Consider the following 18428-nt stretch of genomic DNA (forward strand, 5'->3'; position numbering starts at 1 on the left):
TAATGTTTTAGATGGTCGGCTCAGCAGCAGGCCCTCACCCGTAATGTTTTAGAGTGTCACCAGCACGCCTTTGCTCCTAATGTTTTTGAGGGTCGCCAGCAGGCCATCAATCGTGATTTTCAAGGGTGCATGATGCCCTCCTTTATGTGTAATAAAGGGTGTATTGGAGTGCCGGTTCCTTGTAATTCACTTAGTGCTTTATGAGTATAAGAGTCCCACTACCTGAACAATTGTACCAAAATGTGAATGAGGCCCTTCATTATGTGATATACAGGTTGTATTGGAGTGCCTCTTCCTTATCATTTTTGGCAGCACTTGCACTTTATATAGAGGAAAGAATGTATCCTAGCAATTTTTCCTCTAAAATCGATTTTATCTTCGGTTTTGTGTGTATTATTGTCAGTCTGTAAAAGTGGCCTACTACTCGGACAACATCATTCCCAGCAGTGACCTGGGAGTCCAAGATGCATCCAGACATCCTCCCCATTCTGTTCCTGAACCATTTTGGTGGTGTTTCCATCAATTTCTGACCTTTTCCAATGAACCAGACACCCTCCCCTCTTCAGAGCAGGGGGTACCTGGTTTAATGCTCGGGTTCTCCCATTGACGTCCAATGTGCACCCGAGCATCCTGAAGTGTACGACCCGAACACCTGAACACCCGAGGACTTTGGTGCTCGATCAACACTAATCATCTACTAAATGTTTCTGTCTAAAATATCTTGAGAGAAATCAAAACCATAGCACATAGGTTTACCCCTTATAATGTGCAAACTATGCATGTTGCCCAGTGCCTACAGATATGGCTTTATTAGGTCGTGCTAAAGGGTGGTCCATGACTGTATTGCAGTGGACTCACTCTGCTTCTAATGGATAAAGTACAATTTTTTGTTTTCATCAATGTATGATTGCAGGTGCTGCCAGCAAGGGGACCCTCAAAATTAGCCCAAATCTGGGGAAGCCACAAACTAAAAGACTTTAGTATTTAATTTTTTTACCATAGCCAGTCTTCACTAACATTATGTGCTTTTTTATATTGAGCAAAAAACTAAAAAGTAACATCCACTGAGAACCAGAGGAAATAAAAACAAGATGGTTTTCAAATTGTTTAAAAACTAAACATATCAAGATATGGAAATAGGGAAATGATTAGCGTAAAGCCAATTGTATATCTGAGGTTTTTATATTTTAAAATCCTAAGAGTACTAAAAATAGCTTGTTCTTCACATACAGAACAAAATAAAACTGCATACCTTGATTTTTCTTTTTTTTAAAGCTAGAAGTAGATACGTTATGTTCTCTTTTTTTTACTAATTGGGTTGCGGCATGCAATATAATGGGATCATTAAGCCAAGCAGTCCCTCATAAAGGCTGTGATGTTTAGAACAAGATAAAGGAAACCTTGTTCTCGCTTTTTCCTTAAGTCACTTTAAAAGTTTCTTTTGCCTAGAATATGTGCACATCATATACCGTGGATTTTAAATAGCTTGACTTTTTATTTGTTTGGAAACTGTAAGCTGTATATTTTAATTTAACAAATTTGCCTTATTACTGCAGAGAATACTGATTCACAATAGTTTAACTAAGGTAATTTACCATTTGGGAATTTTTATTTATTTTGTGAGAACTTTAAAAAGTCAAAGCAAGGGCAGAGATAGAACACAGAAGCCTATTTATCAAATGTGCTGAGCTATAATATTGTAATAAGCCAGGTACTACCATGTCTTGATGAAGTATTGCCCCAGAAAAACGATAGGCAAGGTCTTGAAAGCTGTTTGCCCTGCAGGCAGTCTGTGATTGCAGACCCCTCTTGTAGTTTTAATACTATTAAAACTACCTGCCCAGTATTATCGGTTGCCAACTTTTAATTAACCACTCTAGTGCCAAAGGCTACATATGAGAGGGTATGGGAACCTTTTACAAGGACTAGAATGATATACCTATAAAGAAAAACAGCATAGCTTTTTCCCCCTAAAGCCTGCAAAAAAATGTTTTAAAATATTTGTTCATATAAAATATATGCATTTGTTGCAAAATAAATGGTAAATGTAAATTACAACAATCGGCAGTTTCAAGCTGGACGTCATGTAGTTTTAGTAAGAAACGATTGTTGCCAACTGCTTAAACAGACAGTATATTAGTTGCCATAATTTTCACAAATCCGCAAATCTTTATCCATCTACTGAAGCTTAAAGGGGTTATCCCTTGACTAATGTATAAAATGAAAATCAGACATCATATAGTACATGACAATCTCTTTCTAACAATGCTAGAACCAGCCCTGTACCTCACATGGAGCCAGAGATCTCCACATTCATTGCTCTGCTAGATTTGACAGTTGACAGATCAAGGGGAGTGTCTTTTCTGCTGCATCTAAGGGGGCGTGTCTATGCTCTCCCTATCACAGCTCAGGAGGCATTTGAAGTATGGAACTGAGCATGTGCGGCCATCTCAGTGAGCAGGTCAAAGAAATAAGAAATAAAAACAGGCAACAGGTGGTGCTATACAGATACATTTTATTGAATAACTCAGTGGCTATGCTAAATTTGTAATTACATGCAATTACAAAAGTATTCAGATCCAGGTGCTGGCTTAAAAACTGTAGCATAGTTTTCATGGGAATATATTCTACAGAACATTTGTGCAATAGTTATCTTGTTTCAGAATTGTGCTCAGGAAGGGTTCTTGAGATTGGGGGGTGCTGCTTCTCATCTTTCCTCATTCCAGCATTAGGTCACCAGGAAATAGAGACTAGCAAGGGTAGGAATGGGAGAACTGAGGGATCGATGAGGTAAGTAGCATGTCTTTCATTCTTAAAACATTCTCACTGATGTTCTTATGTAATTGACAATTCCGTTATCATTATTATTATTAACAGTTATAAGTTAGTTTGTGCATAATCAAAATTGACTCATTTACCAATGGAAAAATATATAGATCCAACACAATTTTGATAAAAAATTTACCCAAAGAGCTTCAAGTTGTCAAGTATAATAAGTATAGCAATAATGCAATTCAGAATAATTAATTTTTCCAGTGTTTCCATGTGTCTTTGTGCAGGGAGCAGTGTGCTGCTACATATACAGGGTGGGCCATTTATATGGATACACCTTAATAAAATGGGAATGGTTGGTGATATTAACTTCCTGTTTATGGCACATTAGTATATGTGAGGGGGGGAACTTTTCAAGATGGGTGGCGACCATGGCGGCCATTTTGAAGTCGGCCATTTTGAATCCAACTTTTGCTTTTTCAATAGGAAGAGGGTCATGTGACACATCAAACTTATTGGGAATTTCACAAGAAAAACAATGGTGTGCTTGGTTTTAACGTAACTTTATTCTTTCATGAGTTATTTACAAGTTTCTGACCACTTATAAAATGTGTTCAATGTGCTGCCCATTGTGTTGGATTGTCAATGCAACAATCTTCTCCCACTCTTCACACACTGATAGCAACACCGCAGGAGAAATGCTAGCACAGGCTTCCAGTATCTGTAGTTTCAGGAGCTGCACATCTCGTATCTTCACAGCATTTGCTGTGCAGCACCTGAAACTACGGATACTGGAAGCCTGTGCTAGCATTTTTCCTGCGGTGTTGCTATCAGTGTGTGAAGAGTGGGAGAAGAGGGTTGCATTGACAATCCAACACAATGGGCAGCACATTGAACACATTTTATAAGTGGTCAGAAACTTGTAAATAACTCATGAAAGAATAAAGTTACGTTAAAACCAAGCACACCATTGTTTTTCTTGTGAAATTCCCAATAAGTTTGATGTGTCACCCTCTTCCTATTGGAAAAACAAAAGTTGGATTCAAAATGGCCGACTTCAAAGTGGCCACCATGGTCACCGCCCATCTTGAAAAGTTTCCCCCCTCACATATACTAATGTGCCACAAACAGGAAGTTAATATCACCAACCATTCCCATTTTATTAAGGTGTATCCATATAAATGGCCCACCCTGTAGTGTATGTTTGCTTTTGCATGTTAGCCATACTAGTTTGCACTTGTACTTTATTTCATATTGTTTGTAGTTGCTGGTCTAACATTTTTGCATTGTATGTTCTGGGACGTGACTGCCTCCATTTGGACTGTGTGCTTCTGCCCATCTGTTCAATGCGTTTAATTGGAGCATAGCTCTCATAGACAGTGGTTGTGGAACCACTGTGCCAACTAACCCATTCGACTTTGGCTATTCCCAAGGGTGTTGTCCTGTAAGCCAACTGATTTTTAACCCCTCTTCGCTACATCGGGCCGCTACAGAATCGCTACAAATATAAATATAAACAAGGCAAGTGACTGTAGCAGACTATTTTGGAGCACTTTGGAACATTGTGCTAAATTGTATGTATCGGAATAAGGCACAAAAGTTTCTTTGTGGGAGTCTTATTTCTATTTATATTGAAGTTGGCGCAATAGGTATCGGTGGGTTTGGAATATTATTATTAAAACTAGCACCCAACTAATATCAGCACCAATACCCCACAAGAAGTGATCGGTGCCTACTAGTAAGCGAGGGTTGATTGCTATTTATGTTTAAAAAATAAATAAAAACGTCTAAATAATTCTGCTGGTTCTGTAAGTCAGTATTCTTTACCACACCACACACCCAGAAATACAGAACTTTGTGGGTTCAAATGATTTAGGAATTTGAAAAAGACCTGTAACCGCTTCTGATATGTCTGTTTTAGCAGCTACTTGTATCTCCATGTATTAACAATTCTAAGGCATCTGTTCTTAATATTGTATGATGTGCCATCCCTTCATTATTCCCACTAAAAGTTATGAATGTAATACCAGCAGTTTGCAGTCAAGGTCCAGATGGGTGTTAGGCCGAGTTCACACGAACGTGTGTGACCCGTGCTCATGCTGGGGCCCACAATTAGCGCGCCGCAATGCACGATCGCCGGCCGTAGGTCAGCCGCATCGGATCGCGGACCCATTCACTTTAATGGGTCCGCGATCCGCCCGTTCCGCTAAAAGATAGGACATGTTCTATCTTTTTGCGGAACGGAGGTACGGGACGTAACCCTATGGAAGCACTCCATAGTGCTTCCGAGGGGTCCCGTCCCGTGCGCCCGTTCCGCGATTCCGGATTTGCGGACACATTAAAGTGAATGGGTCCGCATCCGTGATGCAGAATGCACACGGAACTGTGGCCGTGTATTGCGGCCCGTGATTTGCGGGCCGCAATACGGCCACAGATCACACACGTTGGTGTGAACTAAGCCTTACCTGTAGTGGATGTGTTGATGCACAGTCTCACTCTGACAGCACCCCAAACTTGTTAACAACTTTATTGCAAACTGCTACTAATTCGTTCAGAATTTTTATAACATGGGAAATGTAAGTAGTTACGAAAACAGACATATCAGGAGAGGTGATATTATTATTCAATTGCATTATAATTATCATTAATAAAAAGTCTTATAGGTAGGAAAAGTGCAGAATGTAAGATGAGAGTAGATCTATTCATATTTATTTCAGTTACCAGCTCAGAACTATGTTTCATCTTTGATAAATTCTTAAAAGAAAGTTTTGTCTTTTATTAGTGCCGTATGAAATGTCACGAGTCACGACTCCTTTGTACAATACTTAATCTCAGCGGGGTTATCATTAAAGTCACGCATTGCTCTGGCTCCAATAAGGGCAGTGGGAAAATCCTTTTCTATATAATACCAGGAGAAAAAGTGGAAGTCACTGATTGATATCAACACAATGATAGGAAAAAGTATCGAGAGGTGCTGGTTACATAATATCGCTCTTCAAAATGCTACAACATTCTCTATGAAAGGTTGGCTCCAGTAATACCAGCATGAACTTGTGACGCCATTGTTCTCCTCAACAAGAAATGTCTTTAAAAGACACAATGCAAGTTCGTTACATCACTCTGTTAACTCATTGCTGGCTTTGCTCGGTTTGCTTTGCTCGTGTTTTTTTTTAAACGTGGCAGCTTTATAATAAAAAAAATCTAACAGTATGATATTTAAAGGAGTTGTCTCACAAATTATATTATACATTTTTCAAACCAACACCATGATCTGAATACTTTTGGAATTGGATGTAACTAAAAGTTTAGTATAGTCGTTGAGTATTTTAACAAAAGCTATCTTTATAGTGCCACCTGTTTTTCTGTTCTATTCTTTATTTCTCTGTCCACCTTACTGAGGTGGACACACAGGCTCAGTTAAATCCTTCAACTGCCACCAGCCCTATCTACTGACTGAATTTGTGACAGCTACCGGGAGAAAGCTGCTGCAGAAAGGACATACCCCTGAGACAGAACATACCCCTGAAAATGGTCACACCCCCAGGGAGGGGTCACCACCACCTAAGCTAGCAGCTGTAAATAAATCTAGCAGAGCAATTTGAGCAATGATTCGGGGACACTGGATCCATGTGAGGAATAGGTCTGGTCCTAGCTTTGAGATTGTAATGTACTATATGATTTCTGATTTTAATATTTTACATTAATCACAGGATAACTCCTTTAAGAGCAAGAACAAGCTGCTAACAAACTGAGACTCTCGCTCTTGCAGATTTGGTAGACTTGTATTTCATGGTATTAAAACTTTCATCCGTGACAAAAGGTTGCCCGTGTTACATACAGATTGCCTTTAAAGAATATGCGCACGGTTACCATAAATTCTTCTGACACATCACATGGACATGTTATAGAGGTTTGTCTGACTACAGCATCAGGCCCCTTCCACTAATCACCAGAACTTTGGTTTCTAACACATTTTTGTATTCTTTCCACACAAATCGCACAAAATGGTGGCTGCTACTTTATAGTTCAAAAGACACAAAAGAAGGCATATTCCACCAAAAATTTATACTTTGTGGACCATGTTTTAATAAAAAAAAAATTGGCAGTGTAGTTTTTTATTTTAAACACGCTGTTTGTTACTACCGGCTACCATTCATTTGCCCATAGTCAAATCTGTGACATTTCTAATTCTGTCTTGGCGTTAAAGATCTTGAAAGGACCTGGATACAGTCCTAGGAGACCTCAGATTATCATTTGTGACTTTTTGGGGCAATTGGGGCACAGTCGATTCTGGTTCAATTTATTCGGACTGTATAAAATCTGGTGGTCAATTTAACCAATTCTGATTTTGGGAAATTCACTCATCATGAGCTATTCTATCCAGTTCTAACATGACTTCAGTGAAACTCTCACATTCATATGTAAGTCCCATTGTACATTCAGGACTATCTTGTGAGATGTTTCTATGGTCCGTATATATATATATATACATATATATATATATATATCTACACATTAGCACAGCTAATCACTGGCCACGGCGGTGACCATCTCCCCTTAGCAGATTTACCAATAAGAATTAGACAGTGCAAACTCAGACAGTTTAAAGATGCACCTGATTTATCAGAGTAGCTTATGGTGGATCGTAAGCTTGGCACATTTTAGAATGTCTCGTTTAAATTTATGCCACCTAATAATTGGTTTACTTTCCACCACAAATTTTGCTCCAAAAATCCAGAAGGAGGGAATTTATCAGGACCTCATTTGTGCAAACATTTTGTGACATTTTGCATTCTTACACTATTCCCTCCCAGAAAAGTCAGTAAGAAAGTTGTTGTGTTTTACCTGTCAAGACACATTTCAGATTCATCAACTGCAACTTTTTAAAAAGTCACAAAAATGATTTCAATCTTATTCCAGTAAAGGGTTGGTCTAGAGAGTGGAGTAATATCTCAAGAGAAAAGATTTGGAATTTGTTTACACCCTGAATTCTGGTTTCACAAAGTAACAGGATAGGAACTCGCAACTTTTTTAGGCTACTTGCACAAACATTTTTGTAACTTTTTGGGATCTTTTTACACCACTCACTCTTATTTTGAAAAGTGGGTGGTAAAGTGGGCAAGGTTAGATATATAAATTACTTTCACTCCATATTTACTACTACCACCTTTTTTTAAGAAGTTGCAAAAAAGTCACAAACTGAAACAAACTGTAGTTGCATTTCTAGAAATCTGTGGTTTTGGATTATCCAAATTTAGCAAACAATGTGCGACACTTAATAAGTTTGTTGCAAAGTATGCTAAAGCAGACTCAAACAAAATGGACTTAAAATATTCCCCTCATGATAATTTCCTCCATAAAGTATACCTTAATGGCAATACACAATAATGAGTTTGATTCTCCAGCTCGCTGCTGAACAGCGAATTATGTATACTAAAGTCCAAGATGCAGAACCCTGTTTTCTCTAACAGCAGACACTGGGGAACAGTGGGTTTGGCAGTAGGATCTGTCAGTAGAATCTCCAGCTTACACACATCACACATTATATGGTATTGTTACTGAGAAGTAGGCCACCATTTTTGCCAAGTGGCCTCTTATTCACTGTGAGGTTCATTTTTAAGTATTTCTATAAGTGTATATTTGTAATGCAACTAGCAAATAGAATATACATTGTAACTGCATTTACCCCTTCATGAAAATGAAATACATGACATGCACTATAGGTAGGAGGTAAGTCACACATAATGCCAGAGATTATCAGAGGGGTATGGCTGTTGTGGAAATTTTATTAGGATGTGTATTTAATATTGTGTATTGTCATCATGTCTCTCAGTGTCAGGATAAACCATTGGAGTGGATATCTTCCCGTGTATGTCCTGTCACAGCTGCTGGGCGCAGAGGTCTCTGTCGGCGAATGGTCCATGTGCTAAGCACTGGGCTGTGGGCCGGGGGAGACTGATGTGTTCAGCAGAGCAGTGTTTTGTTGGCTGATGTATGGACTCCGGCTAGGTCCCCCGCGCAAGACGCAGATTTATTGGCTTGGCATGGATGCATTTGTTAAGAGAAAGATATATGAAAGGAACGTGCGTTTGTTGTCTCTAGTGCGCTTGATCAGCCGCTGGAGATAATGACGTTGTCCTGTAAATAAACATGCATGAGGATCATAGTAACTTTATCTGTCATTGGTCACTGAGCAAGGCTGGATCAAGTTAACTCCAGTGGTAATGGGAGATTATTGTATACATGTGTTTGTTGGCTATGCTATTCTAAATGATGGTGTCTTGTCTTCCTATGACAAATAGTCTAACCCAAGAGAGAGTCAAAAGAGCCACCCCATAAATGCACATCCAACCATTGAAGGATAAAAAATATATATATGAAGTTTATTGGACACAACAACACACACGCATTAAAAAATTGTATACAATGTAGAACAAAGTGCGGTATGCAATAAATATATGTAACCGACACACACAGGTCCACTGAATTATCACATGAAAATGTATGCGTTATCAACCAGCATATAAAGCAATACAATAAATCACATATAGCAAATGTAAGGTAAGGTAAGACCACTAGAATTAAAGGTGCAGTAAGACCGACATAGGGTCAAATATCAAGAGCCAAACCTACATAGCCAGCTGGTACAGTGGACCTGGAAACATAGCAAGCGCCCAACGCGTGTCGCCGGAGCAATCCGGCTTTCTCAGGGGTAAAGGACTGTGTGTTGGGGCGTCAGTTAATATAGGGTATTGAATAAACTATAATTGCGTTCACCTGTGCAGCAGGAGCTGTGGTCAGTGCGTGAGCATATCAGATTCCAGTCAGAACCAGGAACCGGAAGTGTAAGTCACATGATCGGCTGGTGGAACGCATATGCGCTCCACCAGCCAAAACACAGCCACATAACAAAGGAGACATTGAAGACAAACATATTTGTACTCAACATTAGAAAATAATGGGGCAAATGAACAAATGTAGCTATTTAAAGCAACATAGGCAGTGCCAGGTAAGCTGGTGAATGATCCGGACGATATTTACAAACCGGAAGTAGATTGCGAAACCGGAAGTGACGTGCCGCTGTGGAACGCATGGTGGAACGCATAGTGCGCTCCACTATGAATGGTGGAGCGCACGATGCGTCCAGCACACGCCCAGAGGCACGGCAGCATACTGAAAGGCACAGGGGAGGCACACACAAGGAGGATGGGGGTGGAGTGATGAAAATATACAGAACAGCAATCGATAGCTGCAGTAGTAGATGTGTAGCCACTAATATATGCATACATACTAGTCATATTCAACAATAATAATAATCATATAATATGACAGATGCATAACAGAGGATTGAGCATATACATACATAATATGCAAAATTCAAATGTGCAATATATGAAGAGGACATAAATACAGGTAATATATAAAATATACAATTGATCCATATAAAAATACATATACAGATATATTAAGCATATCTGACACACACACCTATATACGTGGTGCTGTCAGCAATCCCAATACATATCCCCACAGAGGCATAGACATTCAAATAATGTGAACAATAACATACAAGTATGTTGAGCAACATACGTGCATGATAATAAATGAACCTGATATGTGATCAACGATCTAAGGACCTAAAAACTAATAAAAGGGAGCAAATAAAATTAGTGATAAAATGAGACCAACGTGATAAGACCACTGATGTGGAAGTGAGAGGATAGTAGAAACAGAAATACCCAAATGTGTCTGTGAAAGCGTGAATGCAGGTGAAAACGTGATAAGAGCCTGTGGAGATAAACGGTTATTTGATACGGGACCAATTATAGTAACAAACATATGTCATCACTTCCTGTATGTCATCACTTCCTGTGGTCGGGTGATGGGCCAGCCCCTTTTCTATTGTTACTGTGACTAAATAAAAGGTGAGCAGACTGTGGAGGAGGGGCAGTTGCTCTGCAGAACTCAACATGAAAACACCTTTGTCTGACTGCGGTTAATAGACTTGTCTTTCCTTAAACAAAGTCTGATGAGAGCGGATTTCTACTATTAATATTTCTACAACACTGTGTATGACAGTCACTTTCCTGCAGTAACCTCTAAGTTAAAAGAATACTCCAGTCCTCTCTGCTTAACCCTTATACACCACAATTAATACAGATCACACTGTCAAAAGTTAAACCTTACCTACAAATGCTTGTTCCTGATAACTGTCTTGTGTAAATGTGCTAGCAATCACCCAAAAAACAAGCAAAACGCTTTGTTTGGTGATCCACCAGATATACAGTACAAAAATCATTGTTTATCGGCAGCTTCCAGTATTAACAGCGATGTACTTTTTGCAAGTAATGAATCTGTATGGGCATGAAGTATCATAGTAGTGAACGCTCATCCTCACACACAGGAGAAGATTGCTGCCAACGATCAGGACGTTTCGTTCCTGATCGTTGCCTTTTGTATTTGCTCATGTAAGTTGTCCCTGAAAGAGAATCATGCTGATCTTTGGTCATTCTAAAAAGTGATGTGTCCTTGTGTACCAAAATGCTAAAACATAATATATACATAGAAAAGGGCTAAAATGAAGATGTCTGGATGCAGGGAGGAATAATACAATAATAAACATTTATAGACACTATCAGATATACGCCAGCTTGTGGCGTAAAGGAATCTGCGACTTTTCATATCTGGTCTAAAGGGGGGGGGGGGGGGGCGTATGTGGGGGCTGAGAAGGGGATGGGCTGGCGTAGAAAATGGACCAGCGGTGGATGCGCTGAAGTTACATAGACGCTAGCTCCTCATTACTTCAGCGGATCCATCGCCAGCATAAGGGATTATTAAGACCGGCATCTAAAATGCCGGTCTTAATAAATGACCCCCTGTGTGAGTTTGTAGATTCTATTCTATATTCTGTTATGGTTTCGCTACACCGCTCTGCTATATCTATATATAGAAATGACCCAAGCTTTCCAAGGTTGTAATACAGTGTACATTTCTATCACATACATATTCTCTCCCATTCATTTTTCCTTTGTGATAAAATGTGATCAAAACGATGAATGAAAATGAAGTTCAGCCTACGGCTAAAGACTTTTCAGGATGTTACATGGAATATTCATGAACTGGATTCTTATTATACTGTACCCTTATATTGTCTGCTGTCTAACTATAATTAGAGATATGAGAACTTCCTGAAGTTTGTTTTATATGACTATACAATCTTCTGGGTCACGGGATGTGTTTCCTATGAGTAATCCACTGAAATTCCAAGTGTTTCATGCAATATGTAACATTCTTTAAAGAGGTTGTCTCAGGTCAGAAATTTAGGAATATTAATAGAATTTATAAAAGAAAAATGCACAATACATGCAGACATTATATATGTACTAAGCCCTCGTTTTGATATGATAAAATTTGAGACTCTCAGCCAATATATTTTGATCAAAACACATCTGTGCCCACCTACCAGTGCCAAGGTGGTCTCAGTCAGGCAGGTTCTACTCTAAACCTACCTATGCCATTGGGCATCTATATTCAGGACAGCAGACCCTGCACCTATAGTGTGCTGCTCCTAGTTCCTGCCTTGACTGAGACCACTTGCTGGTAGGCGGGCACAGATGTGTTTTGATTAAAATATATTGGCTAAAAGTCTCAGATTTTATCATATCAGAATGGGGGGCTTAGTCCATATATAAAGTTTGCATTATTTTCTGTGTCTTTTATTTTATAAATGGAGCCATATACATCCGCATATTCATTTATTATACTGTAGAGGATTTTTTTTTATCTGTTTCTGTGATTTTTGACTATTAAAGGGGTTATCCAATACTATAAAAATGTCCTCCATATGCCGAGCCCCTCACAGTGAGGGTTATACAGGCAAACAAACAGAGAAACGGCACACCTCTGCAGGACACAGGGGAAGGGGCCTTGAGTATCCCAAGGTAATCAACTGTTGGCTGGGGAAGATCAGGATGCATACACTGACCCTTTAATAACCAGATGGAGTGTGCATGTCCTATAGGCAATAAGAGGCTTTCCCAGCAAGGAGCAAGCTGCAGCCTACGTGGGGAAACAGAGAGCTACTCTGGCGGGGAGAAGGAGGAGAGGGAAGCTGGTGGGTCTGGGCCCCTTGTAAATGTGAACAGAGGAACAGGTGAGAAGAGCAGCAGCCATGCCCACTGGGGAAAGACATGGGCCAATGCCATATCAGTTATATCTGTATTTATCTCTTAAGCTAAGAGCAGGACTAGGTCTGCACAGCTTTCCAGCCTTTGGATGTAAATGAGAGATCTTGAATATGTCAAAGAATTAAAATTAAAAATATATCAGAATGTTGTATTATAAAATGATTAATTCTTAGTGACATAAGCATAGAAATACTACATTTATGGGCAAACAGGGAATTTGTAAGCGTGATTCCTTTCCCCCAGTTATACTTTGCTACCTTTCTACATGTACTACTTCATACATTTTTCCACAGACGCTCCTTGCTTCTACTGATCATTTAGCAACAGGCCATCAATTTAAAATTTGCATAATGTTATTCTGTCGTTAGAGGTAAGTCACTGTATAGCGGTCTATGCATCTCTCATTGCACTCAGCAATGAATGAGTATGCAGTAAGCTACACCTACTGTAGCGGTGATAGATTTCTGTAAACTTAACTCAATATTTTCTGAACTGCTCAGAAATCAATGCTTGGGTTGTAGGTTACAAAACAATTAGTACAAATTTGACACCTGAAAAAAAAAAAAAAAAAAAAAAAAAAAATGGGGTAGCTGAGCTTATTCTCAATATCTTTAAAGGGGTTGTCTAGAATATAAAAATATTTGTTATGCCCACTTCTGCACTTGTGACCCACTTGGTCAGCTGTAAAGCAATGAGAGACTACTCCAGGAGGTATCAGCCTGGTGGTTCCCCTGCAGCAAAGTCTAGATGCCTGTATATGGGTTAAAGGGCTAAGACCAGGGGACTGCTATGATAATGCTCTTTGGAGTAGGCCCAAGTTAATTATGCATAATTTAAACAGTGGTTCTACACCCATTGTGTAACAATACCCTCTTTAATAACTGTATTAGCACTAAAAACTGTTTTCTAATATATTGTTTGTACATTTTTCCTTGGTTTTCACAATCCTGTAGTTGGTCATGTGACTGTCCACTTTGCAAACCCCAACTTTTTCACTGGTGTCACATTAATCCTGATCACTTTGGTGTCGATTGATCTCTAAGACACTCTATTGGTGGTGTCCTAGTGTGGGCAAATTGAAGCACAGGACCGAGAGACATAATGGGAGTTGGTTTGAAATAGAAAACGCAAGTCGAGCTGGAGAAAGTTAAAGGGAACCTGTCACCGGGATTTTGTGTATAGAGCTGAGGACATTGGTTGCTAGATGGCTGCTAGCACATCCACAATACCCAGTCCCCATAGCTCTGTGTGCTTTTATTGTGTAAAAAAACTGATTTGATACATATGCAAATTAACCTGAGATGAGTCCTGTCCCTGACTCGTCTCACGTACAGGACTCATCTCAGGTTAATTTGCATATGTATCAAATAGTATTTTTTTACACAATAAAAGCACACAGAGCTATGGGGACTGGGTATTGCGGATGTGCTAGCAGCCATCTAGCAACCCATGTCCTCAGCTCTATACACAAAATCCCGGTGACAGGTTCCCTTTAAGCAAAGAACAGCTCTCAAGAGGGAGCAATGTAAACAAAGAAGATTGAGCTGCAAGCACTGGGAATGAGGTTATCTAGGATCCTAATTATAAGAAACTGGGCTATATTACTATGACATAGCAAGTATAATCCATTAAAGGGATTGTTCCACGAAAAAGATTCTAAATTTTTCACACCAGCACCTGGATCAGAATAGTTTTGTAATTGCATGTAATTGCAAAACTAAGCATAGCCATTGAGTTATTCAGTTAAATGTATCTGTATAGCGCCACCTGCTGTTTGCTTATTTTCTTATTTCTTTGTCCAGCTCACTTAGAAGGCCACACATGCTCAGTTTCATCCTTCAGCTGCCTCATCAGCTGTGATAGACAGAGCATGGACACCCCCTTATCTACAGCAGAGAAGACACTCCCCTTGAGCTGTCAGCTTGATGTAAATCTAGCAGAACAATGAATGGTGAGATCTCTGGACCCATTTGAGATACAGGGCTGGTTACAGCTTTGTTAGAAATAGATTGTTATGTACTACATGATGTCTGGTTTTAATTATTTTTTTTTACATTAATAATGGGTTAACCCCTTTAAGTATTAATTTTTGGGGTCAGAGAACCTTTCACAATCTGCAGTCAGCATGTTATAGATCAGAAGGAGCTGAAGAGCTTGAAATGGTGTACTGTATTGTGGGAAAAGATTCAGTAAAATGTGTAATATATTCATTAAAGCTCTGCTCTTTCTAAACTTAATAGCTCAGTGGGCTATCTTACTCACTGATTGATAGTTTTCCCTGTATAAGAGATGGCCCATTTGACTTCTGAATTGAGAAAAATCTGACATTTCATTAAATATATTACATGTTATATTGAATCATTTATCATAAAACTATATATCAGGGGTACTCAGCTTGTGGACTGCGGTCCAAATCTGAAACACTCCTGCATGTGCCAGTTCTCAACTCTATCTGCCATCAGCTTCCTGCTTCCCCAACTGCATGCCGCTGCTTTCTGTAGTTCAGCACAAGAAGGCAAAATGTAGTGTCTGCTCTGAGCCACAGACAGCACAGCACTAGGCAGATGTGCTCCCCTCTGTTCGTCGAGAGAATGTGGGGTAGGTAAGTATTCAAGCTGGAGGTACTTAATGGGGCATAACTGTTTGAGAGGGCATCTAGAGGGAATAACTGTGTGGGAGCCATCTAGGGGGGCATAACTATGAGGGGGATCACTAATGGGGCATCACTGTGTGGGAGCCATCTAAGGGGGTATAATCTATTAAGGGGGCATCACTACATGTGTGGAGGCCACCTAAGAGGGCATCACTGTGTTTCGGGAGCCACATAAGGGGCTATAACTTATAAGGGTGGTCACCTAAGGGGTTGTAGCTCTTTTAGGGGGGCATCACTGTGTGTGTGGAACGCCATCTAAGGGGGCATAATTCTGTAAAGGGGCATCACTTTGCGTGTGTGTGTAAAAACTGATACAAAATGGCCATTAAAAATGGTTAAATGGCCATAAAATGGACGCACACACTGAAAAATGGCAATGAGAAACTTCATCGCTGTTTTTTCACACTGTTGTGTTAATGATGGACATACAAGCAGTCAATGTATTGATGTATGCAATTATATAGTGTGCAATGCTACGTGGCACATTTTTCCTCATCTATATATATATATATATATATATATTGTGGGGATTTGCTATAGTAGACAGGCTAGTGGACGCAGTGTAGAGGCAACCATAAAGTCTTTAACCTAAACAGTTCAGTATTTATTCACACATAAGAAAAAACAAAAAGTGACATTTTGCAGTCTAGGTGTTTGTTCACACCATGAAAGTCCACAGAACAAAAATCTTCACCTGGTTTGCAGTTTCTTCACCTGTGGTCCACAGAAGGCTTTAGGGGACTGTTTCTCAGCATGCGGCTCAAAGCCCTTTTGCACGGCACAAGTTTTCAGATCCCAAAACACACAGGGACTGACAGCGCTCCACTGTCAGAGAGGAGTAATCCACACACAGCTGAGACTGCTAGCTGGGTTTGATATATGCCAGTAAAGACCCGGCCTGAAGCGTGGGGAGCAGCCACCCAACCAGCACTTTGGCTACTCCCAGTAAGAGCCGGCCCGGATCAGCTTACAGCCATACTAAAATAGCAACGTGTCAACCAGCACTAGCTGCCGCTGACACTTGAAAATACCGGCTCTTACTTCACCGAGGCCAGGAACCTCGTTGACTCATACCTTCCGTCAACGACGGACCCTTGCGCCTTACTACATACCTCCCCCCTTTGTTCAATCCTGAGAGGGTGAACACTTGCCAGACAGTGTACCCGAGACAGGGCATCTGCGTTTCCCTGTAAGCGGCCTGCCCTGTGTTCCACTTAGAACTTGAAGTTCTGTAACGACAAGAACCATCTGGTGACCCGAGCATTCCTCTCTTTGGCTTGGCTCATCCACTTGAGACGGGAAGTGGTTGATCACCAGACGGAACTTTCTTCCCAACAGATAATAGCAGAGAGACTCGAGTGCCCACTTGATGGCCAGGCACTCTCTCTCCACTATACTGTAACTAGTCTCGGCTAGGGAAAGTTTGCGGCTCAGGAAAACAATGGGATGTTCCTCCCCATTGATTTCCTGAGAGAGTACAGCTCCGAGGCCTACTTCAGAGGCATCGGTCTGTACCACAAACTCCCGCTTGAAGTCGGGCATCACCAGAACCGGTGACCCGCACAGGACCGACTTCAGTGCGGAAAGAGAATCTTCCACCGGGTCATTCCAGCGGACCATCACGGACTGTCAACTGAGCCGCTAAAGTGGCAAAATGGGGAACAAACCTCATATAATAGCACACTATTCCCAGGAATGACTTTATTTGCCAAGTGGTGACAGATCGGGGCCAATTCCGAATCGCCTCTATTTTATTTACTTGGGGTTTGATGACTCCGCGTCCAATGACATACCCCAGGTACTTAGTCTCCTCTAACCCTATCGCACATTTTTGGGGGTTAGCGGTCAGTCCAGCCTTCCTAAGGGAGTCCACTACAGCCTGCACTTTTTGTAGAAGACTTTCCCAGTTGGTACTATGAATGACAATATTGTAAAGGTAAGCCGAACATTACCGACTATGTGGACGAAGTGCAATGTCCATGAGCTGCTGACAAGTGTCAGGGGCGCCATTCAGGCCAAAGGGTAACACCTTATATTGGTATAGCCGTTCTGGTGTGATGAAGGCAGTTTTCTCTTTGACAGCCTCCATCAAGGGTACCTGCCAGTACCCTTTGGTGAGGTCCAAAACAGAAAAATATCGAGCTTGGCCTAACCTCTCAATGAGCTCATCCACCCGAGGCATGGGATATGCATGAAACTTAGAGATTTAGTTTAGTTTGCGAAAATCATTACAGAACCGTAATGTCCCGTCCGGCTTGGGTATTAAGACTATCGGACTGGCCCATTCACTTTTGGATTCCTCTATGACGTCTAGCTGCAGTATTAGCTGCACTTCCTCCGCAATGGCTTGTTGCCGAGCCTCGGCTACCCGGTATGGTTTTAACCTGACTTTTGCCTGAGGCTCAGTGATAATGTTATGTCGGATTATGGAAGTGCTTCCTGAGCCTGCTTAGAGGAGAGGCTGTCAGCAATTTTCACTGTGCTTCCCTTGCTTCAGAGAGAGGGGACGAAACTGCTTTTCCTAGAAACCCTGGTTGCGGGCTGTCTTCAGTACAGGTTTCTCTATCTTTCCATGGTTTGAGCAGATTCACATGGTACACCTGCTCCGGCTTTCGCCTCCCTGGCTGGTGTACCTTGTAATCTACCTTTCCAAATTTTTCAAGTACCTCGTAGGGCCCCTGCCACCTAGCTAGGAACTTACTGTCTACGATTGGTACCAGAACCAATACCCGATCACACGGGTTAAAGCTCCGGACCCGAGCCTGCCGATTATAGACCCTACTCTGGGCTCGCTGTGCTACCTCCATATGCTCCCT

Source organism: Bufo gargarizans, chromosome 4 (genome assembly GCF_014858855.1).
Source record: "Bufo gargarizans isolate SCDJY-AF-19 chromosome 4, ASM1485885v1, whole genome shotgun sequence".
Classification (NCBI taxonomy): domain Eukaryota; kingdom Metazoa; phylum Chordata; class Amphibia; order Anura; family Bufonidae; genus Bufo; species Bufo gargarizans.